The 24,596-nt window shown below is 40.0% G+C and overlaps 1 protein-coding gene across 16 annotated transcripts in view; it reads left to right on the forward strand.

The window, feature by feature from the left end:
* The window catches only part of mef2cb (myocyte enhancer factor 2cb), a 297,090-nt gene that overhangs the window by 180,612 nt on the left and 91,882 nt on the right, over positions 1–24,596 (forward strand). The gene's annotated exons all lie outside the window — the stretch shown is intronic.

Genomic DNA, 24,596 nt, shown 5'->3' on the forward strand with positions numbered 1-24,596 from the left:
TTTAGGAATATTTGGAGCATCTCTTTCCAGCACCAGCTGTAAGATCGGGGTTTGGGGACAAAGGAGATAATGGGGCTGAGGACTGTGGTGTTGTCAGAACAGTGATGTGTATTTGTGATGTATGAGCAAGGATTGAAGTATTCAAATTGATTTTAATTTACCAGCAGGTTTCCTATTCCAGTAACAAACACCCTTGGGATACCCTGGAATTGGGGTCCATGTAGCTCTCGGTTAATCGTTGATGACGTGTACATGGCATTAAAAAGGATGGGAATGCCTTGCCCTGGAATATTCCAAATGGAGAATTTTTAATGGAATCAGAACAATGATTATCACACAGAACTTAATTCAAATTCAAAGTAAATTTATTATCCAAGTATGGATGTGTTATCTTGAGACACATTTTCTTCCAAGCATTTACAGGAAACAAAAAGAAATATAAACAGACAAAAACTGACAATTAGTAAAAGAAGACAACCTGTGCAAATAAAGCTTAATACTGAGTACACAAGTTGTAAAGAGTCCTTCAAAGTGAGACTGCAAGATGTAGAATCAGTTCAGAGTGGTAGCCAGTGAAGTAATCCTGACAGGAGCCTAACCGTTGATGGGTAATAGGTGTTCCTGAACCCGGTGGTGGGGATCTAAGGCTTTACAGAACATAGGAACATAAGAAATAGGAGCAGGAGTAGGCCATCTGGCCCATCGAACCTGCTCTACCACTCGACAAGATCATGGCTGATCTGACCAGGGACTCATCTCCAGCTACCTGGCTTAACCCTTAATTCCCTTACTATGCAAAAATCGATCTTCCCTGGTGGTATTAGTGAAATGTTTTTATTACGTGGCTGTATTTATATGTGTTGTATGTGCTTTGCGCTGTGTGTGGCTGTTGGTACTTGTTTCGCACCTTGGCCTCTGAGTAATGCTGTCTCATTCGGCTGTGTATTCATGTCTGGTTGAATTGATTGAAGAGAGTGTGCCCTGGATGCTGGGGGTCTTTGAAGATGGATGCTTCTTTATTGTGACAGCACTCCATGTAAATGTGCTCAGTGGTGGGTCATCTATACCTGTGTTGGACTGGGCTGTATCAAACACATCTGTAGGCTTTTCCATTTCTGGGCATTGTTTTGTTACTTTCAATGGCATTTCAGGCCGTGATGCAAACAGTTCAGATGCTCTCCACTGCATATCTATAGCACGAGATTGAGGATTGGCTGTATTAGTCAATGTACATTGAAATATGGAGGGAAATGTGTAATTTGTGTCATCATTTGCGATGTGCTGGGACAGCTCTAAAATGTCTCCATGCTTTCCAGTGCCAACATTGCTCGCACACAACTCTCTTACCCTAACCTGTACATCGTTGTGTGAGCCAACCCATGCAGTCACGGGAAGAACACACAGAATCCTTCCTGACAGTGGTGAGATTAGAAACCCAATCAGTGATCGCTGACTCTGTCAAGCGATTGCGCTAACCGCTATGCTATCGCGCTACTCACTTGCGTAAGAGACTGCGGACTTGTAACAAAGTCTGGGACATATATTGTAAAGAATATTACAATGGATCAGCAGGTCGAACACGAGTGCAAATGTACAAATTAGGAGCAGGAGGTTTATATTTGGCTCCTTGAGCCTGTTTAGTTAGCTGTCTAGTGGTGATGAGATCTAATGTGAGAGCTCCAGCAGGATAGTACTAAGGCAGGGCTGTGACAAGCTTTGCTGTCAGTGTGGAAGTGAGTTATTTTTATCAGCGAATCTCAAACTGAGTTCAGTACTGAGTGTGAAACCAAGGGTCCAAACATTTTAGTAGATCCTGGAAAAGTTACAATGGAAGATAGAATTCATTGCGAAGATTGAGGATACTGCTTTAGCCATGCCAATTATTAGTTGCTAATATATTGGTTCTCCAGCTCTGTATCCCTTTTGCCAATCACCTTTCCGGCTCTCAACTTCACCCCACCGCCTCCAGTCTTCTCCTATCATTTCGCATTTTCCCCTCCCCCCCACTTTCAAATCTCTTACTATCTTTCCTTTCAGTTAGTCCTGACGAAGGGTCTCGGCCCAAAACATCGACAGTGCTTCTCTCTATAGCTGCTGCCTGGCCTGCTGCGTTCCACCAGCATTTTGTGTATATTGGTTTACAAATTGTTATAATAATCCATACTCAAAATGAGGTTATCACTGTCATATGGCGTGAAATTTGCTGTTTTGTGACAGCAGTACCATGTGAGACATAAAAATTACTGTATGTTACAAAAAATATATTTTAAAAAATGTATATTTGAAGAGGAACAGCAAGGTAGTATTGATGGGTGCCTGGACCATCCAGGAAGAAGAAAACATTGAGTGTGTGCCATCAGGCTTCTGTATCTCCTCCTTGATGGGAGCAATGAGAAGAGGGCTTGCCCAGGTTGGTGACGGTCCTTCATGATGAACGAGGCATTGTCTTTTGTAGAGATCCGTGATGGTGGGGAAGGTTGTACCCGTGATGGAGCTGGCTGAGTCTACAACTAATAATTTTTAAATGATTTTCATTGAATTCTTTAAAATAATTAGAGGTTACTATAAATGTCCTCTTTCTATTTTAAACCTTTAAAAACCTAAGTTGAAATTAATTATTTTTGAAGACAAACCGGAGGAAGACAATTTCCAAATTGCTTTTCACATCATTTGATAAGGCCTCTGGGCACAATAAAACAGTTATATTTTACATTCACACATGTTAGTGTATATGGTATTAGGTTTCCAAATTATTTCTAAAAAATATGGACAATAATGACATTGAAGATTATTCCATTCTCAGCATTGTTCCTTTTGACTTCTTGAACAGAAGTTCAATTTGGAAACAACATGTTTTTAATTGAAAATAATAACTTTAGAAATCTAATCTTGAGATATTTCTAATTCCATCAGTACGTGACACAAGTTATAACAGAACCAGATCAGGCCATATTTGCTAATATGCCAAATTGTCACCTGAGAACTTGTGTGGAAAATATCTTTTTGAAATATTGCTGAGAAAAAGCTATATAATAGCTGGTTGTTCACTTACAGAAATGTGTCAGTGAATAGACAGAAATAAAACAACTCTGTGATGGTTAACATTCACGAATTCATATTTTTAAAATTAAAGCTGCAGTCAGGATGTGGAGGTGTATTACACGGTTAGATTTTTCACCACACCATTTTATGTAAGCTAAGTCTTTCAGGCGTGAAGCAGAGAGTGCATTCATAGAAGATGCAACCCTGTCACCAACAATCTCAGTGTGCCTACTTTATTTTAGCTCATCCCACCGCACAATTCACATGCAAAGACTGTTAATGTTTTACCTTGCCCTTCATGTGAGCTAACATATCGAGTAACAGCACATGTAAGATTTTTCTTGATAGAGTACTTAATTATTCAAATAAACTATCATCTGAACAAGCAGGATTAAAGTTATGGATTAAATGCAAAAGAAGTGGTTTGTAGATAGGACCATAATATGCCTCTTTTGAAATATTAGTCCTGATGGCAAATTTCCCTCTCATTTTTTTACAGCTGCATGGACCAACCATTGCTCTGAGCAATTTTTACATGGCCAGAAATTTGCGCGGCACTTTATATTTTTTTTGTAGTATGTATACTATGAATATTTAGAATGTAAGTGGAAAAATTACATACTTTTGATTTTATTCATTAATTGAAGGGTATAATTAAATGCACTACGGTGAAGAAAATTTTTCATATTTTGTAAACTTACTGTAGCTGTGTCCAAATCCAGCTGTGCAGCAACAAAAGTTAGGTGAAGGGGAGCGTTTCAGTGACTGCGCGGCCATGCACCCGTGCAGTTTAGAGGGAACAGTGCCTTACGGATGCTTCATTCAAAAGTTTTACATCTCCGTTAGTTGCTGCTATATTGCCAGTTGGCATGCATTGTTTCAAACTTTTCCAGAAAGTTACTGGTGGGATCAACAAACAGAAGTAGTAATGTGATTTCACGTACTAATTTTAAAACAATTTACATCATGCAATGGCTATTTTCTTTTGCCAGTAAATGCTATATGAAAATCTGTATTTCGCAGTTTTCAGTGTGTTGTACATAATTATGTGTGCAAATGCCTGCAAAATTTCCTTAGAATCTCTGAATATTGGACAGAATGGCATTACTCCCATGGGCTTTTTGATGACAAAAAAAGCATTAACATCAATGAAGCTCTTGTTTAGGGTTGGTGGTTTAGGGTGTTATTTAGGATCAGAATGTACAGTCCTTCCTGTTATTTATAACTGAATGTAAAACCACCATTTATGAGGAACATGAGATATTTTTTCAAAATTTACCCCCCCCCCTCCCCCATCACCTCCCCTCCCGCAGCCCCAGCTATTTAGCTATTTTATGTTGGAACAGTATACTGCCTAGAGTCAGCTCGCTGCTTTGTCTGGAGTTTTGCATGCATTTTTAATTACCTTTGTATATTTGGCAACCGTGAATTGAAAGTGATCAATAAAGTCATTTCATCGGAAGAATTTAGCTCGGCTAATTGCGCTCAGTTTAGTGTTCAATTTAGTGAAGTGTACCCTATCATCTCGTGAATGTCAGGACGGGCCTTTTGGAGTACCAATAATTGAAGTGTTATAGGTGAAGTGTTGTGGTGCCTTTGGTTGCTCACAGTATTTTAGAACCCACAAGAAAACAAAAATGCAGTCATCCTGTCCTGATTGATTTAACCTACATAATCCTCATCAGAGCAGTTTGCTTGGATCATGCTCCAGTTGGATCACCTGGTAAGAATTTCTGAATGAGATGAAAGAAATCCCTGTTAATTATTTTCAGAGGTCAAAATGCTAATGACTTGCTGCTGAGGCAATATGTTTCTTATTACCTTTTAACAATGTGAAGGCTTTTTCCAGAAAGTTTCTGTTTTCTTACGAAAGATACAGAATCAATGTTGCCTGCATATATATTTCTGTCTTTTAAAAAAACCCAAGTACTTGTAAATCCTTCTGAGCAGCCATTCTTTTCCTCATATAACTCAGTTTTTATAATGTGTTAGAAGACAGACATGGCTCTGGTTCAGGTGCAAGTCAATGGCAGTTTTAAATGGTTCAGCACAGACCAGATGGGCTGAAAGGCCTGATTCTGTGCTGTACTTTTCTAAAACTCTATGGACTGCCCTATAACAAAAGGAGTGTCAAATGTGAAACGTCAGCAGTAATAATTAGTAAATGATGAACATTAAAAAAAATGAGGGAATTTTTCCCATGTCATGTGTTAAGTAAACCTTCATGACCCGGAGAAGTAATTAAATTTTAGAATAAAGCCTTTAATAATCTTAATAATAAACAAGGCAAATTAGATTCAAGAAGTTTCATACATGTATTGCAAGAACGTGATGATGCATCTGAACAGTATATGTGTGGAATTTCAGTTACTCATATTGAACCTAAGTGAAAGGTAAACTCTGGAACGATTTGGATAAGAGCAGGAATTTCCTTGTAATGTGAACCTTGTAAATGAAAACGCTATTCTGCAGAGCTGAGCAAGTTTGCTGAGATCTAACACGAGTGTTTAGTGTGTCGAGGGGCCTCGAGTGAATAATGGTGAAATTGGTTGTGAAGAGTTCAGCAGCCAACAAATAGAACTTGTGGGTCCAGGATAGGACTGTATAATCATTAAAGGTCTCACCGTTAAAGGAGTGGACGTTGTCATCGGATTCCAATGGATAATCGAAGAGAGAGCCAACAAAAAAAATTTATATAAGTGCTAAAGGCACAAAAAGTGCTTGTGGAAGAAATTCATTAATGCAAACACTTATTCGAATATGGACTCTTGCAGGAAATGGATATTTAGCCTAGATGATCACATCATGAGTGTTACATAAAACATCTAGACTTGGGGTTCCCAACCTTTTTTCACGCCATGGGACAATACCATTAAGCAAGGATCCATGAACCCCTGATAAACAGAGGAAATATATTGGAGGAAGAGAACAAAGCAAAGATTTTGAATTTGTGTTCAAAAGCTTCTTTGTGGAGCCAGTACCACCATTGATTTAAGAATTCATCTGGCTTCCTTTAATGTGGAGATCTCTGTGGTTCTATAATTCAGAATCAGAGTCAGGTTTAATATCACCGGCACAAGTTGTGTTATTTGTTGAAGCACAAAAATACAACTGCAGATGCTGTGGATCGAAGAATACGTACACAACGCTGGAAGAACTCAGCAGGTCAGGCAGCATCCGTGAGAAAAGTGTAGCCAACGTTTCAGGCCGAGACCCTTCTCAGCCCGAAACGTTGGCTACTCTTTACTCACGGATGCTGCCTGACTTGCTGAGTTCTTCCAGCGTTGTGTACGTGTTATTTGTTGATTTTACAGCAGCAGTACATTGCAATACATAATAATAAAGAAAAATCTGTGAATTGCAGTAAGCATGTATTTAATAATTAAATTTAATAAGTAGTGAAAAAATAGAAATAAAAAGGTGTTCAAGGGTTCAATATCCGTTCAATAATCAAATGGCAGAGGGGAAGAAGGGCCTCGGCCCGAAACATCGACAGTGCTTCTCTCTATAGATGCTGCCTGGCCTGCTGCCTTCCACCAGCATTTTGTGTGTGTGGTAGAGGAGAAGAAGCTGTTCCTGAATCGCTAACTGTGTGCTTTCAGGCTTCTGTACCTCTTTCCTGATGGTAGCAATGAGAACAAGAGTAATGGGGGTCCGTAATTTGTTTCAAGGCTACATGAATATAGAATACATTAGATTCTGTTTAATTGGGCCAAGATATACTGGTCCCAATGTGTCCCACTTGATTGGAATCCACTGCACTATGCTAGCAAGTTTGCTTAATGCAGTGACTACAGTATACTTACTGTCCACTGGCATTTAGGGCAGCAACGAAGGTCCTCCATTTCTGGCGGTATTGAGGGCTTCTTTGTCGTGTCAGTAGTTTCCTCTCAGTTTTCACTACTGTCACTACCGTGATCACAGCATACAAATGGAAACTGGACAACATTTCCAATTGTAAGATTTAAATGTAAGTGAATAGCAAAGCAAAAGCACAGAGAACCAATGGAATTAGATTGATAAATGAAGGGTTAGATTGATCTTAGAGTTAAGTTAGAGGATCAGCACAACATCGTGGGCCAATACAACAATAGTCTGTACTGTGCTCGTGTTCTATGAGAAAATGTATGATTTCTGATTTGATTTGATGCAAAAGACGCATATCACTGTATGTTTCAATGAATGTGACATATGAAGCTAATCTTCAATCTTTTTAAGTATCTAATTTTTAAATTTTTTTGTAGCATATCTGTATATTAATCCATATAGAATTCTGAATACTTTCTCTGATATTAAATGAACAATTGAATATAGATTGGAAATGCAAAAATACATATTGTCAAATTTGATTAATCCTATCTATAAATAGTAATTGCATTAACAAATAAAGTGCATTTAACAGTATGGTATTTGCATTCGCCAGCAATTGGGCTAGGCCTGCTATGTTTGCAAACAGAATAATTTAAACTGAAACTTTGAACATTTTGGACAGTTTTGATGTGCTATAAAATACCACTTTTAGCAGTGTGCTGGAGACATCTAGTGCACGGTAGCTCAGGGCTAGTCGGAGTAAATCAGTGCATATATCACATGATATTTTAATGTAAGTTAATAGTTTCATAAGATCAACAATATATGTAATCTTTTCAGTCTTGTAGACTAAACAATATTAGAACAAATTTTGTTGAACTTGGAAATAAAAGGTGAAAATATGTAGTTTGTATAGCAAAGAGGTAGAAAAACATGAATGTGAGGAAATGGAGGGATATGGACATTGGGTAGGCAGAAGAGATTAGTTTAGTTGGGCATTTGACTACAGCACTAATTTAAATTTTTCCAGCACCATATTGTGGGCCGAAGGGCCTGTTCTGTACTGTGCTATGCTTTGTGTAAATAGTTCATCTTTTTGGCTGATGATGCGTTATCAGAACTGGGAAAACGTGGAATCAAAAATTCCAGAGAAGCCGGGGGTTGGAAAAGGCAAAGCAGACATGAGCGGTAGGATAGAGACACGGGTAAACCGAACGATGGCGGCGGTGCGACTGTCGCAGCCTTTTTTTTTGATCGATGTCTTATCTGGAATAAATTGGGACCATTGAGGGCGAACATGGTATAAGGAATAGCAAGGTCTAAGTGATAGTCTTGCTTTAGACAGAAAATTAGAGAGAATCCTTGCAGAGTAGCAAATCTGCAATAGAGATAACATCGCAAATATTGGCTTTGCATGCATCGGTTGTGTTCAAAGGTGACATCGTTTGCTGTATTTAAAATGGTAATTAATTGAACAAGATTATGTATTGAATCAGATTTGTGGAACTCAGGAAGCTGTTCCGAAGTCATTAGTTAGGAACATCATGGTTCCAGTTCTAAGAGCTTTAGGGGATTTGTGTTTAGTATGAGTCTTTTTCTGCTGTTTTGTTTTTTCGGTGCTGAGAATCAGAGTTTAGGATCCTGTGCATTTGAGCTTCCCAGTTCAAAGTAGCTCTGTAGTTAATTTGTATATACTTAGTGTATATTATAGAACAGTGGCATCATAGTTTTCTGCATTTAAGACTATCCCGTGTCAAGGTATGTACCTCTCAAGTATACACGACAAAAAAATTTAACACGAATAAAAGTTATAATGCAAAAAAAGTCTACCGACATCAGAAATGGTGTAGGAACATTCTAAACAGCCCGTAATTATATCTTGCATCCTCGTGTTCTCTGCATTTCCGAAGTAGAGTCAGCTCTTTGTTTTCGCGTTAGAGTTTCACACAGTAAAAAGCTTGTCGTTTTCAGTATTTTTGGCCGGGCTGCCAGAGGGCAAGTTTATTTTTAAATCGCTGAACTTTGAATGGTCTTTATTTTTCTAAGATTGGAAACAGATGAAGTTAAAAGATCGTGGGCTTGTTTCAAATTATGAGAATGGGAGTTCTCCGCTTTTGTGTTTTTATTCCTCAGTGCAGAAATGCCTCATAACCGGTAGTATCCTAAAAATAGGATCTAGTGCAGCTAAAAATAGTGAGCTGTGTGCCTTGCCAAGGAGAATGGCAAGGAATGGGCGTGGACTCGCAGTTTCTGTGATCCTGCACTATTCATTCAACCGTTCCTTTGAGAACATAAGCAATGATAAAGCGTCCTTGAAATAAACCACAGTCTCCAACACCACTCTTCAGACTTCTGGGTGCCAACAAGTCTTCTAGCCCAAGGATACGATTTTTTTTTCCACATTCTTTCATTTAACAGAACTGCAGTGAAAGACAGATTTTAGCTTCAGAATCGCTAGATATAACAAATACTGTACAGTTCTTGCACACAAGATTTGTGTCCATCTTTAAGAAAGTTAAATTTTAAAAGAATTGTACTCTGTGCATTCTGCCACGCAACACATACACGAGCAAAGAACGCAATTCCCACAAAACAAATACAATAAAATCTCCTTTAATCAATCATATCATTAATAATAAACCATTGAAGCGGAAAGAGATAATTGAAAATGTAACATCATTGCTTTGCAAATAGTGTAAATTTTGACCTAATTACTAACAAAATGACATTGCCCTGGTATTTCAATTAAAACATAGTTCCTCTGTTTGTTCCCAGTTCTTTCTTGCTTCTGTCATTGGTATATCTCATCTCTACTGTTTAATTTTTACTTATTAATTAATTTTTGGGAAAAATATATCATAGAGAGGCTTTTTTATGTAACAAGTGTAAGGCACTTGAAGGCATGGGCTTGACCACACTAGGAATCATTCTAGCACTTGGCTTTTCCTTTTGTTAGTGACAATGAAACCACATAATGTGCATTTTTTTCTTACAATGCTATCTTAATATTTTCACACATAGAGAGATACTGACAAGATAAGTGTGTTACGTTTTTACTGGTAATGATAGGGCGCCTATTTATCTGAAGCAAATTAACAATGCAGAAGAAATATCCAGCCGTTTTTGTGATGTTTTTATCTCTTACCTTTTTTTCATTCGCGATTGTTGGTACTTATTGTGATATTAATTTAGAATGAATAGAATACCAGGCAAATTGTTAGGGGATCGGTGAGTGAATTGCACACCATGTTGTCTGAACTATGCAGTGCAAATTCATCTTTGGTCACTTGTGCAAAATGCGTGATATGAAATGATGAATTTAACTTCAAAGAACTTCAGTTCTTTGGGCAGTTTTTTATCTTCAGGCAGAAGATCAAGCAAATCTGGTGCTCTATCATGAGTTAGGTGCTAGTGGCTTGAGGAAAATTTTGTGCGATCATGAGTTTAATGCAAGTGGCTTGAGGAAAATTTTGACCACTGTATTTTCACGTTCCTTTTTTAAATAAGAATAGATTTTAAGTGAATTTCGACTTTTTCTTCTTTGGTAATCTTACTTTTTTTTTACAATGAAATGCACAACAGAGAGATAAAGAACTGTAAGGAATTACAGTTGTCTAACACAAACTGTACCAGTGACCCTTGTGGGTCACTTGTGTTACCTTGTGGCCATCTGTGTTACGGAAAATTGCCCTTACAGAATTCACATGTCATTGCCCAGAAGTTTGACATGCAGAAGTAAAATTCATTCTCACAGAAATTGTGTGAGAAAAAAGGAAATATTCAACACTTTCATTTTTCAATGGGTGCCATGATAGTGTCGTGGTCAGCGCGATGCTGTTACAGCTCGGGGCATTTGGAGTTCAGAGCTCCGTCTTGGCATCTTCTAAAAGGAGTTTGTGTGTCCTCCCTGTGGAATGTGTGGGTTTTCTGCAGGTGCTCCAGTTTCCTCCCACTGTCCAAAGACGTACCGACTGGTTAGTAAGTTAATTGGTCATGGTAAATTGTCCCATGGGTTAAACTGGGGACTGCTGGAAGGGCTTATTCTGTGCTGTGTGACTAAATAAAAACTGATATTTCTTTATGAGACAGCATTGAGTTACAGAAAACCATGGTATAGACCATTTCCTAGTATGTAAACCCCACCTGCCCCTACCTTAATAATGCAGGGCTTGCCTGTATGGTTTTCAGTGACAGCAGGAACGGTTATGGAAAAACCCCTCACTATGTCTTCTTAAAAAAAGTGCAGTCTCAGAAGGTTTGTGGTCAAAACTAGATTTTAAAAAAGTGAAAAACCAATAGAGCATATACTGGAAATTCTTAAAGTGCTAACAGAAACTGGTGGAAATATTCAACTTTAGCATAGTGGTTAGCGCAAACGTGTTTACAACTCCAGCTAGCAATCAATGATTGGGGTTCAATTCCTGCTGCTCTCTGTAAAGAGGTAGTACATTCTCTTGGTGACACTCATGTGCTCCGATTTCTACCACATTCCAAATACATACTTGTTAGGGTTAGTAAATTACTTACTGGCCATTATGCTGCTAGCATTTAGAGCTGTTTTGAAGGTCCTCATCTCTGGCCATGTTCAGGACTTCCTTCATTATGTCAGTAGTTTCCTCTCAGTTTTCACTACTGTCAGTCATACAAGTCCTGGATGGAGACTGAGGAATACCATCACACTCAGATGTAGAAGGATTCTGCATTGCAGTTTTGGTAACAATTTTGTTTTACCAGTCAGTGATGTTAGCCCTGAGCTGAACCCCCAAATCTGGAGGACCAGTGAACCACTCTTAGTCTGGCCTCTACTCATTTGAACTGTTTAGCATGGGCAACCCTACTAAGAGCCAAAGCACAAAGCTCTGACTCCAGACAACATAGCTCTCTGGGTCATTATGGCACACAAGCCTCTAAACCATGACAAGGTTGAGGTCCTCTTGGAGGGAGAGTTAGTAAGTTGTGAGCATGCTGTGTTGGCGCCGGAAGTGTGTTGCTACTTGTGGGCTGCCCAGAGCAATCCTTGCCGATTTGAAACAGAATCAGGTTTAACTTCACCAGCTTGTGTTGAGGAATTTGTTAACTTTATGGCAGCAGTACAGTGATATATAGAGAGAAATAAAACTGAGTTACATTAAATATATATGTGGCTCTTAACTATTTAAAATAAGTAGTGTAAAAACAGAAATATAAAAGTAGTGAGGTAGTGTTCATGGGTTCAATGTCCGTTTAGAAATCAGATTGCAGAGGGGAAGAAGCTGTTCCTGACTCACTGAATGGATGCCTTCAGGCTTCCATATCTCCTTCCTAATGGTATGTATCAGTATGAAGCAGGCATGTCCTGGGTGGTGGATCTTCAGTGATGGATGCCACCTTTCTAAAGCACTGCTCCTTGAAGATGTCTTGGATATCACAAAGGTTGGTACCCATGATGGAGCCGACTAATTTTACAAATTTCTGCAACTTATCTTGACCTTCTGCTGTAGCCCAACCCCCACCCCCCACCACATGCCAGATAGTGATGTAACCAGTCAGATTTTGTAATTTGAGGCAAGCAACACATTTCACCGTATGTTCCGATGTGCATATGACGAACAAAGCTAATCTCTTTAATCTTGATCAGACAACAACTGTGGCGAAAGAAATGGTTAGTGTTTCAGGTCTGTGATTACAAAAGGTCATTGACTAAAATGGCCACCCTTTCTCTCTGTCCACAGGTGTTGCCTGAACCACTGAGCAATGCTTGCATTTACTTTGAGTAAAGGTGAAATTAGTTCCCAGCCTGGGATCCACCCACCCCTTGGTTAATAGTAGGGGTCCATGGCACAAAAACGGTTGGGAACCCCTGATGTAGAGGGGTATAGATAGGATAAATGTAAGCAGGTGTTTTCCACTGAGGTTGGATGGGACTACAATCAGACGTCATGGGTTAAGAGTAAGAAGTGAAATGTTTAAGGAGAACATGAGGTGAACCTTCCTTACTCACAGGGTCATCAGAGTGTGGAACAAACTGCCAGCACAAGTGGTGCATGCAAGCTCGATTTCAACGTATAAGAGAAGTTTGGATAGGTACATGGATGGTTGTGGTATGGAGGCCTGTGGTCATGGTACAAGTTGATGGAAGTAGGCAGTTTAAATGGTTTCAGTATTGACTAGATGGGCCAAAGGGCCCGTTTCTCTGCTTTACTTCTCTATGACTCTACAACTCAATTTCTGTTAAATGCATCATTGATGTAGAAATATACATATTTAGAAAAAGCAAGCGGAATTTATAATTCAGCTTGCGATATAATCAAGTAAACAGCGCTCAGTTCTTGAACAAAATACTGACTTTTATAAATTTGCTGGAGGTGGATTACAGCCAGTAGGTTACTATAAACCTCAAAACATTTTTGTTTAAATATGGAATGGATTAAGAAGCACATGTACAGCTGAGCATGTATTTAAGTGTTTAACAATGTGTGAATAATCAAATATCCTTACAGATTCTGTAGCTGGGTGTGTAAATGACACTGATTTTGAGGGGCAGATGTATAAATAGGCTGGTCTTTGGTTGCAGGATCCCTTCTGTAGAAGGTTCTGATAGAATTTAAGTAACAAAGCCAGTCGCTGGAGTGGAACCTCATGGAGTGAATAGTGACCCCTTATGCCTCTGTGCCTGTGGCCCACTGGTCTCCTTCTAAAGCTATCTAAAGTATTTGTTCCTCTTGCTTTTTCCTCCCTGCTGCTCTCTGTAATGAAATAGACCTCAAGCAATTTCTTTATCCCACACACTAGATTTTTTTATCATGCCAGTGTGGTGTGTTTGTAACTATTGAGGAATGAATTCCAATATTGTTTCCTTTTGTCGTGAGACCTGCATGTGATATATTTCATATGGTACGTACAGGGGAAAAAAAAGCGATTAGTTTCTATAGGCAGTTTTGATATTTTTACTGTGAATTTGTTTGTGATTTGCAGTAGATGATCTTTAGAATAGAGGGGAGGCTCTTTGCTCCTTCCTTTTTCGACCCATGCTGATCATTTTTGCTTTACACATTGCACGTTAGTATCTTATGGAGTCATAGAAAAGAACAGCACAGAAACAGGCCATTTGGCCCATCTCGTCTATGCCAAAGCATTTAAACTGCCTAGTCCCATCGACCTGCGCCCATACCACAGCCCTCCATACCCCTACCATTCATGTACCCATCCAAACTAATCATAAATATTGAAACCGAGCTCACATGCACCATTGCACTGGCAGCTCGTTCCACCCTCTCACCAACCACTGAGTGAAGAAGCTCCCCCTCATGTTCCCCTTAAACTTTTCACCTTTCACCCTTAACCCATGACCTCTCGTTGTAATCCCACCCAACCCAGTGGCAAAAGCCTGCATGCATTTACCCTATCTATAGCCCTCATAATTTTGTGATACCTCCAGCAAATCTCCCTTCAATCTTCTTCAAGCGGACAGTGTAATCAAAATATCTGCTGAAGGAAATGTCCAGGAAGCTGAGAGATGGTGGTGGTGGGAACATCATCTGGATTTATGCTGATGTTTACAATCTTTCAGAGAATCAAGTTCAAAAGTTTGGTTTATTCAAAGTACACATGTACACCACCTGATGAAACAACATTCCTCCGCACCAAGGTGCAGAACACAGTACACAGGTAGCTCAGTGCTTTACAGTACCAGTTCCCACCGCTGTCTGCAAGGAGTTTGTACACTCTCCCCGTGAGCAAGTGGGGCTCCTCCAGATGCTCTGGTTTCATCCCACAGTCCAAGGCGTACCAGTTGGTAGGTTAATTGGCCATTGTAAATTGCGCCATGAAGAGGCTGGGGTTAAACTGGGGGTTGTGGAGCGGCACTGCTCAAAGGGCCATGAGGACCTACTCCGCATTGCCTCCAATAAAACAAATGAGTGTAAATAACTCAGACACATAACACTAGTAAATAACAAATAATAAGGTGCATTTACATCACAAGTCTAAAAATGAACAGTATAATGCTACTGGCGTTTCATGCATGATAACACGTGTGTGGTGGCAGGGAGTAGGGAAGAAGCTGTTTTCCATCCTAACAGTTCATGTTCTACTGCCACAGTACCTCCTGCCTGAAGATGGTTGTCAAAGAGATTGTTGGACCAATGGGAGGGATCGTTGGCAATGCTAAGGACCCTGCATGGGCAGCATTCCTGATTAATATCTCAGATGGGTTGAAGAGAGACCTCAATAATCCTCTCAGCAGTCCTCGCAATCCGTTTGAAGGCAGAATTTGCTCAGCCACGATTTTCTCCACAGTAATTCTCTTCAAGTTAATATAAAAATAAATCTGCCCACGGAAGGTATTAGACAGCTTCATAAGCCTGTCTTATAAGGATAGGCTGAGTGAGCTAGGACTTCTCTCTCTGAAATGAACGAGGATGAAAGGTGATTTGACACGAGGCGTACAAGATATTGTTTGAGTGGGGAGCCAAAGACTTTTTACCCAGGGTGGAAATGGCTAATAAAATGGGACATAATTTCAAAGTGATTGGAGGAAAGTATGGGATGAGTTAAAGATATGATGTTTTCACACAGAGAGCGGTGGGTGTGTGGAACACATTGCCATGAGTGGTGTTAGAGGCAGGTACATTAAGGACATTTAAGAAGTTTTCATGTAAAGAAATGTGCAGTGAGAACCCATTTTTAAAAAAAACCGTCAAACACCCAATGTGCAGGAAAAAAACATATCATGCAAACAATAAATGCAAGCAAATAGCATTCTGAGCTGAAGTCTACAAAGAGAGTCCGCCCACAGACCCTTAGTTCAGCGCAGAGCGGAGCAGGGAACTGAACTGGCCTGTCCCTTTCCTCGGGCCCCAACACCTTGACCTTTTCAATCTGGCCCAGTGCTTCAATTGTCATCCAAACTTCGAGTTTAGTCGCTAAATAATGACATTTAAAAGATATTTGGATAAGTATGAACAGGAAAGCTTTAGAGCAGAGGTTCTCAGCCTGGGGTCCACTGACCCCTCGGTTGATGGTAATGGTCCATGGCATAAAAAAGGTTTGGAACCCCCTGCTTTGGAGCGAAATGGACCAAATACAGGTAGATGGGACCAGCTTAGGGGGCACCTCGGTTCACAAGGACAAAATGGTGTGAAGGTCCCATTTCTCGTGGTAGGGGTCCATGGCATAAAAAAAGTTTGGGAACCCTTGCTCTAAGACTACTGTAACACTACAAACATGAAACCAATATTTCAGAAGTCAATTCTTAACAATTACTGAACTGCACATATGTTCGAGTTGTTCTGTAGCTTCGGTGTGTTTAGAATTCTTTTTTCTCTTTCCTCTCATCTGGTTCTAATATTTCTTTCTTTTGTTTTTGATACAGTAGGTGTTTGAAAATGAGATTAAAGTAAAAGCAGTGTGGTACAACTGCAGTTTCAGGAAAAAAAAGATGTACAACTTGTGCAGTGTGCACCAAATAACACCTGTAACTATAAAGGGTTTTTGTAGGCAGCAGTGCAGAATGATGTAATAATACTATTAAAGGGTTAGTAGGTTGCTAATCTGGATGTTCTAACAGAATGCTAGCTAGAAATATTTGCCATGAAAAGCCAGGCTTGGCTTCAAATGAGACAGATGTTCATTTTGGGCCAAGCATGCAAGCAATATGTACAACTATAAAAATTTGAGCTGAAATTTACAGATGATGTGGATACGTAGGACAACGTGTCTGCAGTTAGCTTGGCACAGGGCAGTAGGCTGATAAGTGGAGCCATGTGGGAAAAAAGTAAAGCTATTGTTCAGTGCTCAGTGGAGAAGAATGAGCAGCAAAAATTCCCCCGAGCTCATGGCAACACTTCAGAAAAGTTTCTTAAGTTGTTCTTTATCGCTTTATCAAGTTCTACATTACCTTATCTAGTTTTTAATCAAATGTTATTAAGTGACTATTGCCGTGTTTGGATAAAGAAAAGCAGTATGATGGTATAGTAGAACAATGTAGCCTATCAGAGTTTTTAATGTTATAGAAAATGTGGGGAAAGCTGCGTCAATTTGTAAAATCCATTTTCTTCTGAAGCCAACACATGTGCACATTGAGAAACACGTCATTCTTTTCTTCTTTGTAGCTATTTATTTTGTGGAGAGGAAAATTCAATGTTCAGCGAAGCTCACAGGGCTAAAATACTCTGCAATTTGGCATGTTCTATGGTGAGATCCTGGATGGGGCAGCATGGTTAGTGTGGCAGTTAACAAAACGTTTTATAACCCCAGCTGTAAGATCCTGCCGCGCCGCGTGACGAGTTCGTAAGTTCTACCGGTCACCATGGGTTTCCTTTGGGTGCTTCGATTTACTCCCACATTCCAACGTTGTGCGGTTAGAGTTAGTAATTTGTGAGCATGCTATGTTTTCCCTGAAGCATAGCAGCACTTACAAGCTGCCCCACCCCCCCTGCACATCCAATATGCAAATGACACTTTTCACTGTATGATTTGATACGCACGTGACAAGTAGAGCTAATGTTTAATCTTTAAAAAATCATTAAAACAAAAATTGAGCATCTCAAGGGAAAACTTCACCCCTGATTTGCATTTAACCCCTGGCATATCTCCTCAGAAGTTTTCACTAATGACCAACGGAATAAATTTCCTCATCTGTAAAATAAACTTACCTACTGTAACAGTACTGGTGCTTCATGGCATCAGGAGAGTTGTTTCATTGTCTACAGGTAGTCACTGAAAGCGAATCCTGATTAGATTCCAGATTGAAGAGTGGTTATTGTCATTCATCAGTACTCAAGTGTAATGGAGAACCAAATGATTGTTACTCTGGATCCAATGCAGCAAAGAAAAGCCATGATAAGCATAACAAATACAATCAAAACACAATACATATAAATACATAAGATTAGCTTGAATGCATAGACTGATTATATGTCCATAAATCGACACAAGTCACAGAAATGTCTATGTCAAGGTGACTGACAGGAAATGATAAAGTTGTGGTGGGTGAAGGTGTTGATCGTTGTTACTGCTTGGGGAAAGTAACTGTTTTTCAGTCTGGTGGTCCTGGTGTGGATGCCTCTACCCTGATGGAAGTGGGACAAACAGTCCATGAGCAGGTTGGGTGGGATCCTTTATTGATATTGTTGGCCTTTCTCCGGCATCTTTCACTATATACGGTAGGTCCTTGATGGCAGGTAGGCTGGTGCCAGTGATGTATTAGGCAGTTTTAACTCCTCGAAGTAGAGCCCTCATGTTCGCCACAGTACAGTTTCCTTACCATACAGAGACGCAGCATGTTAGGATGCTCTCAGCTGCACGCCTGCAGAATGATGTGAGTATTGGTGTAAAAGTAAATGTATTACACAAGTATGTATATATATTACCCTGAGATTCATTTTCTTCAGCCATTTACAGGAAATAAAGAAATACAACAGAATTTATGAAAAACTATGAATAATAAAGACTGACAAATAACAAATTTGCAGAAGAACCATGCAGATAATAAAAAAAGTAAATAAATGATACTGAGAACATGAGTTGTAGTGTTGAAAGTGAGTCCACAGGCTGAGGAGTCAGTTGAGTTATGAAGTGAGTGCAGTTATCCACACTGTTTCAGGAGTCTTATGGTTGTAGGCAAATAACTTCCTGAACCTTCTGTACCTCCTGTCTGATGGTAGTAACAAGAAGAAAACATGACCTGGATGGTGTGGTTTCTTGATGATGATAGAAGCTGCTTTCTTGTGTAAGTGAGAGAATTGTTACCTTCTTATTAGATGGTTTCCGATGCCTGAATATTATCTTCACATCTATCAAGGTATGCTTGTCTGATATGTGGAGAGCTCTATCCATTCTTGATATTTCTATGGTAGAAAGCTGCAAGAGAGCCAGCAAAGTGGAAGAAATGGACTCCTTTATACTCCATGAACCTGAGTAATGCAAATAATTAATCTGATAGGCCACAGAAAATAATTTGAAATTTGATGACTTGTTTACTGAAATTCTACAGTAATACTTCTTTTCATGTGTCTTGCTTGGGGATTTCTGTAATTCTTCCATCAGATAGAGTAAGTTTTACACATGCTTTAAGATAGTTTGACATAAGTGGATGTAAATGGCTTCAAACTAGTGAATAATTAATGTAAGTGAGATGCTGGTCACTGATTTTGAATATTCTGACAATGGTCTTTATAGGGCAGGAAATTAGTCAGAGCTTTATGTTGTTGATATGACATCATGTCAGTGGTGATTTGTCATTAAATCAAGCACTTAACATGAATGAGAAAGAATTTACTAAATTTCTTAAATAAAAATCTATTCCTACTATAAATGAAGTTCTGCAAGTTTTAATTTATGGATATGATCAATGTATCAAGACAGAAACAGGTCCTTCTGCATGCTGAATCTGTTTTCCACCAAAGCACATATTAATGCTTCAAAATCGTTCAAGGTCTCATTCTAACACACACAAGCACACACACATATACGTAGACACACATACATACACACTCATTCACACACGCATGCAAACTCATACACACAGTCACACAAAGCATATACTCATATGCATGCATGCACAAGTGCATACGCACTTGCTCACTCATACTGACGTATGCACACTCACTCACTAAAAGCAGCCAATGAATCTATCCACCCACACATCCCTGGGGTGCAGGAGGAAACCGGAGGATCGGAAGGGAAACCCACAAGGTCACATGGAAAATATACACACACCAGACAATTAGCACCGGAGATCAGGAATTTATCCAGGTATCTGACACTGTGAAGCAGCAACCCCACAAACTGCATAATGAAGCTTAGCTTATGAGCTTGCACATGCAGGCATGCAGTGCCACAGGAAAGCGCAGTTTATGAACTTGCACATGTGGGGGTGGGGTGTGATTTCATTTCTTGATAACTTTACCCATTCACAGGGTTGGTTTCTTTCACAAACTAGAGGGTGCTTTTCTCTTCCCCAGGTAGCTTAAAGCGGCTCTTCCTAAAGGTAATGTAAATTTCTTTCAATTATTGGAGACACGAGATTCTGCAGATGCTGGAATTCCAGAGCAACACACACAAGATGCTGAAGAAACTCAGCAGGTCAGGCAGCATCTATGGAAATGAATAGACAGTCGATGTTTTGGGCTGAGACCCTTCATGAGACTTCAGTTATTGCTATTTAATGATGTATCATTGTATAACAGATCAACTAATTAATGTTGTATGTGAGATAACTTTTGAATATGCAATTTGAATTAGTCATCCAGAACACGGCAGCTAGTATAACTCACAGCAAGCTGATTCATTTTCAAAATCAGCAAAGAAAATCCCCTTTTCTGTCTTTGGATACTTAATTGTTTATTTTTGATGATGTATGTAGGTGTACCAAGTTCTAGTTCAAGTTTATTGTCATATATATAATGAAACAAAACAACATTCCTCCAGACCATGGTGCACCCACAAAACATATATCACACACAGCACATAAACCAAAATATTACCTCATCGATAGACCTGCCGGAAGGTGATGACACATCACTACAGCAGTAAAGGTGAAGGAAGGCTGCAGAGGTGAAGGGTTCTCAGTTGTCTTGGGTTCCATGTCACTAGTTGTACAATTGTGTACAGTTCTGGTCACCGAATTATAGGAAAGATATCAATAAATTAGAGAGTGCAGAGACGATTTACTAGGATGTTACCTGGGTTTCAGCACTTAAGTTACAGAGAAAGGTTGAACAAGTTAGGTCTCTATTCATTGGAGCGTAGAAGGTTGAGGGGGGATTTGATTGAGGTATTTAAAATTTTGAGAGGGATAGATAGAGTTGACGTGAATAGGCTGTTTCCATTGAGAGTAGGGGAGATTCAAACGAGAAGTCTTGATTTGAGAGTTAGGGGGGAAAAGTTTAAGGGAAACACGAGGGGGTATTTCTTTACTCAGAGAGTGATAGCTGTGTGGAATGAGCTTCCTGTAGAAGTAGTAGAGGCCAGTTCAGTTGTGTCATTTAAGGTAAAATTGGATAGGTATATGGACAGGAAAGGAGTGGAGGGTTATGGGCTGAGTGCGGGTAGGTGGGACTAGGTGAGATTAAGAGTTCAGCATGGACTAGGAGGGCCGGAATGGCCTGTTTCCGTGCTGTGATTGTTATATGGTTACTAGATCCTAACCTTGCTCTGTCAAGAACTGTGTGGCAGCTACCCATGCATCAAGTGCCAAGTGAAGTTTATTGCCATTTAGCTACATACATGTATATAATGTATATAACCATCTAATGTATATAGAAACAAGACCACATTTCTTCAAACCAGAGTGTAAAGCATATACACACATAATACATGACAACTTATGAAGGTAAGGATAAAATCTACAGACGAATCACACATAAATAATAAACTAAAGTGCATTTATTTAAATATTGTAAGGTATGGAACAGATTAACTAGTGACACCTTGAACATGATGTGATCTGGAGTTCATTAGCTGATCGGCCTGGGGGAAGAAACTTTCCCATCCTGACCGTTCTTGTTTTTATGCATCACAGTCTCCTGCCTGATGGTAGAAAGTCAAAGAGGATGCTGGATGGATGGGTGGGATCAATAATACTAAGGGCCCTGTGTACGCAGCGCTCCTGATAAATGTCCCTGATGGATGGTAGGGAGACTCACCTCAGCTCAACTGCTCTCACAGTCCTTTGTAGGGACTTCTGGTCCGACTCAACTGCTCCCATACCAGATGGGGATGCAACTTGTCCAGTTGCTCTCAATTGTGCTCCTGTAAAACACAGTTAAAATAGGGGGGGGAGAGGAGCCTTGCCTGCCTCAATCTTCTTTGGAAGTTGAGGCACTGCTGTGTCTTCTTGTTCAGAGAGGTGATATTAAGAGACTAGGTGAGGTCATCCGTGATGTGAACTCCCAGTAACTTGGTGCACTTAACCCTCTCTACAGAAGAGCCATGTATTCGCAGAGGTAGATTGTTTGTCTGCACCTTGCTGAAGTTCACAATGATTTCCTTTGTCTTCTGCATGTTCAGGCTTAGGTTCTTCTCACACCAATCCACCAGCTGCTCCACTTCCTCTCTGTACTCCATCTCGTCATCGTTCTTGATAAGGCCAAACACTGTTGTGTTATCCACACACTTGATGACACGGTTTGAGCTGGATCCTGTGTCACAGTCGTGTATCAGCAGTGTGAACAGCAGCGGGCTGAGCACACAGGCTTGGGGAGTGACAGTGCTCAGCGTAATGGGATGAGAGGTGTTGCTGCCCGCATGACTGACTGTGGCCTTTCCCTTCATTAGTCCAGTATCTGATTGCAGAGGGATGTGCTGAGACCCAGTGACAGCAGTTTCCCCACCAGTTTCTAGGGCAAGATGGTTTCAAATGCTGAACTGAAGTCAATAAACAGCAGTCTGCCATATGAGACCCCATTTTCCAGGAGGGACAGGATAGAGTGCAGGGCAGAGGCTATTCCATCAGTGGATCAATTTGGGCAATAAACAAACTGGGAAGGGTCCAGTGTAGCTGGGAAAAAGTCTTTAATGTGCTCCATGACCAAGGCCGCTCAAAGCATTTCATAATGGTTGAAATGTTTACCGATGTTAAACAAGGCATTCAGTATGAAAGGGATAACCTCTTCGAAAAACATCAGGGGTTCCCAACCTTTTTATGATATGGACCTCTACCATTAACCAAGGGGTCCACAGATGCCAGGTTGTGAACCCTTGCTCCATTCGAATGATTACACCACTACTAGTAACAAAACTTCTCATAAATGTTGCAATTGAACCTGCATCCACCATTTCCACTGGCAGCTCATTCCTCACTTGTGCTACCCTCTGACTGAAGAAGGTCCCCCTCAGGTTCCCCTTGAATATTTCTCCTTTCATCATACCCGGCAGTATAGCCACTCTGACAAGGTGCTGATTTTCAATGGTTTCTGATTTTGGTTAGGGTGGATTGTTCTCTGACCTTGGTAATCCTTTTGCAAGCATTTAGTCATCATACGAGGAGACGTCATCGGTCTGCTGTTCTTTTGTGGTGTGTCCTTTGAATGCTTGGCCTTTATGTTCTTACCAATCAACTGATTGATCATCGTTACAGAAACACAATTGTGACATAGGGAGGGGGCTCATCACTGATTGGTTGCATGGTGAACTCTGTGGTCCAGAATTTTGGCTTGAGGTCCACATTCCTGTTTACAGAATTGTTTACGGAAAACTATGCTTCCAGGAATTCTGTTGCATGCCACGCATTTGCTTGCACCTTGATTTTCACTGATGCCCAGTTAAATTTCTGCCCCTCTCGATCTTCCTGGGTAGACACTAGGGAGAGTTGGTCATGCTGCTTCATGGCCAGTTGACGTTTTTGGGTCCTTGTGAATGGTTTTCTCCCACTTAGACTGATGCAATGTTTGCTGCAGCCCCTACATTGGATTTTGTAGACCAGTTGGTCTTGTCCAATAGCTGATATCCTGCTTTCATTTCAGATCTGCATCATTCATTTTATTTTTTTATCAGTTGAATATCTTGCTAGTTTTTTAGGCATGGAATCATTTTGTTTCAGTTTATAGAACATAGAACAGAACAACACAAGAACAGGCCCTTTGGTCCACAATGTTGTGCTGACCCAATTACACTTGGAGAATCATGCTAAATGCACCAATATTTGTCATTCAGCTGAAAAACAGTGAAACTGAATGTATTAAAATATTCAATTGACTTTTAATATAAATTTCCATTTGCATCAGGATTGAAATATTATTTCTGGTTTTAAGTAAAGCATCATTTCCTTTAAGCAAAATATTTAAATATACAGTGTGGTGACCTACAATGTCTTAATTCTGAGCAGTTTATATCCCAGCAGGGATCCTTCATTTTAATATGATTTCCTTTTACATGTTAATCAGATAAATGTGGAAATGTTACCAATTTTGATGCCAGAATATCAGTGCAAATACCTGTATCCATGTTTAGGTAAATATATTTTTATCCACGACCAAGGTTGTGTATTTAAAATAATATTTGGATTACAATGCTGGGCAAAGAGCAAAATCAAATAAAAATTGGTGTATATACTTTGTATATATAGCGTATGGACAGGAAGGCTCTACAGCGGCTAGTTAGAACTGCCTGATGCATTAATGGCACAATCAAGGACATACATACAGAAAGGTGGCGGAAGAGGACCAGTAACATCATAAAGGATCCCACCCACCCTGCTCAAGGACTGTCTGTCCTACTCCCATCAGGGAGGAGGCTACGTAGTATCCACACCAGGACCACCAGACTCAAAAGCAGTTACTTTCCCCGAGCTGTAAGGCTTATCAACACTTCCACCCACTAACCTACGCCCACACCCCCAACCACCATGACGTTATTATTTCTGTGACAAGCATTCACTTATGCCGCAGTGTTAAAATTTGCCTTTGAGTTAAAACAGCCCATCTCATCACCGGCACCAGCCTACCCGCCATCAAGGACGTATCTACAGGAAGGTGCTGGAAAAAGAAAAGTAACGTCATGAAGGATCTCACCCACCCTGCTCATGGACTGTCTGTCCTACTACCATCAGCAAAAAGCTACGTAGCATCCACACCAGGACCACCAGACTCAAAAACAGTTACTTACCCCACCCACTAACCCACCACTACTTTATTATTTCTTGTCAGTCACCTTATGTACAACCTAGAGTCACTTTATTGTCATACAATCGATGTATACAAGCTACCTTATGTGTTTCTATTTATTGTGTGTTTCTTTTATTATTATTATTATTGTGTTCTATA

Source organism: Hemitrygon akajei, chromosome 2, assembly GCF_048418815.1.
Source record: "Hemitrygon akajei chromosome 2, sHemAka1.3, whole genome shotgun sequence".
Classification (NCBI taxonomy): domain Eukaryota; kingdom Metazoa; phylum Chordata; class Chondrichthyes; order Myliobatiformes; family Dasyatidae; genus Hemitrygon; species Hemitrygon akajei.